Raw genomic sequence first — 2,436 nt, 5'->3', positions numbered from 1 at the left:
TCCAATAACAAAGTCACAAGAAAAGCAAACAGCTTGGGGTTTATGGCTGTCAATCATTCCCGGAGAGGAATCGCACTGTCCACCCATCGGAAGGGGCAGCGCCCCCCGGGCACGTGGCGCGCTCTACTTCTGAGAATGCAGCGTTTCACGTATGCCTCAAAAGTGTAAGCCTGTTGATTTCAAGTGCTGTTCATGCAGAAGAACTGCAGACAACACTTCACGAGGAGAGTTTACAAACCAAACAGACAATTAAGTTGAAACAAAAAGAGGAGCTGGAATCTAGCGAGAACGTGGAGAACATGTGTGTGCGGCGGGGTAGAAAGTGAATACTCATGGCAGAACCAAGCACTAGTAGCTTAAGAGGCAGAAAGGTGCACGTGAAAAACTGAGTGAAAAGGGACAATCTCGTTAAGATGGAATCGAAAATACTTGGATAGATTTTTTGACATAAGAAATGGACATATCTTTCGGAAGTTTAACAGCCAATTGCGAAGGGTGTCTTTTACTGGTAAATACTGAAACAGAAAGTAGGGCATTAAAAAATCTAATAGGCAGTGAAAGTCCACGTCCAGGTTTTTAATGAACACTTTACTCACGAATACACGGTTTTTGAAAGCAACCACAATTTTGGCAGGTAAGGCTGCTGACATAAATAGAGATAATGTAATTTACCTAAGAACACACAGTTTGGCTCTGTGGAGAATGCAGGTCTCCTGGCTGCACAGTTGGCTGCTTAACTACCAAGGTGGTCACATTTCCTTAGAAGTAGGAGGGCAGAGGAAAGGGATTACAAAAGGAACAGGTGAGGAGGATTGTGAGGCCAGGAAGGCAAGCATTTTAGAAGGGTAAAAGTAGAACACAGGGCATTGAGGAGTGATGTGTGACTCATCAGCAGGAAATTGGGAAAGGACACAATGGGGCAACTCAACAAAGATAATCTTACTTACACAAGGAGACTTACTGCAAGTAAATTAACTCTTACACTTTGGAGTAACTTGACTTTTGGAAATCACCATTTACAAGTGTAAAGTTACTCCAAAGTGTAAGCTTACATGTCCCCACACCTGAAATCAGAGAGTGAGTCCAATTTATGAGTGTAAATTACTACTTGTAACTTTGCACATGTAGGCAGACATGTGCATCACACGGACCAAGATCTCTTCATTGTAAAGTATAGGGAAACGTTTAAAAAAACTTAGCAAACTCAAAAAAGAATATTAACAATATTTTAAGTTGAATATTAACAATATTTTAAATTGAATATTAACAATATGTTATGTTAAATATTAATGTAAATTTGTTTAAAATATTTATTTGAAATAACATTTTAAAAAGCTACAGCATTAACTTCATTTTAGCATTTTTTCGAATGTTTTAATGGAACTAGAATTGTTTTTCTTAAGATTTAAATAAAAAAATCCCACCTAAATTATGAAAATTATATTTAATTATTAAGTTGTAAAGATTAGTTAGGCACATATTTTAATTTAAATGAATGTTATTATTAATACAATAATGTTGCATTCATTTTTAAATAAAAAAAGTTATTAAAATATGTTATAATAAAGTAATATTTGTGTTTTATTTGTAAATACATTTTAAAAATTAAATTGAATTTATTTATATTTTTTAATAATTAAAGTAGGATAATTTAATTTACAGTGTATTGCGTAGTAATGTTGCCAAGGGCTGTAATGGTGGACCAGAAAATACCAACAGCCACCCTGCATGACTTTTCCTCTCCTCGTAAATATGGCCCCATCACACGCAGCGCTGTGCGTGGAAGGGGCGTTCCATGGGTGTTGCAGTGGGCTTTCCCACGCAACACCCATGGAACAAGACACATCTCCAGATTTACGAGAAATCGTAAATCTGGAGATGCGTGTGAATGCTACGCCACCCTAGAGGTGGTGTAGCGAGGCGCAACGAGGAGGAATGTTTTAATTTCTCCTTGTTTTTTCCTCTTTCAATGCGTGCACGCATTGAAAGAGGAAAAAGCATCTTGTGATTGTTTTTTTGCAGGAAGGGGCCCCTTCCTGCACAAAAACAATCTCCCCACGAGGCAGGCACCCTTGCACCATGGAGCGAGGGTGCCCGCGTTGGCGCATGGCAGCAGTTTGTGCGCCAGTGCAGGGGAAGCACAGAGATGGAACATATTCTTGTAAATATGTCGCATCTCAGTGCTTTCCAAATTAACGCAGCATGGCGCAGCAACATGACTTGCTGCACCGTGCTGCGTTACGTTGTTGTAAATCTGCCCCTGATATGTATACAAGAGACTGGCTGACCTCAGTCAAGTCCTTGTCAGCCCTCTGACGAGCCTCTTGAGTTTACATGTTGAAATAGAAGCATCCTTCAAATCAGGCAAAGCTACGTCTACCTACTGAGACAAGCCGTCCAACACAACATACATGGGCTTGTACTATGAGCTCAGAA

The sequence above is a fragment of the Lissotriton vulgaris genome, chromosome 8 (genome assembly GCF_964263255.1).
Source record: "Lissotriton vulgaris chromosome 8, aLisVul1.2, whole genome shotgun sequence".
Lineage (NCBI taxonomy): Eukaryota > Metazoa > Chordata > Amphibia > Caudata > Salamandridae > Lissotriton > Lissotriton vulgaris.
This window is presented reverse-complemented; position numbering follows the sequence as displayed.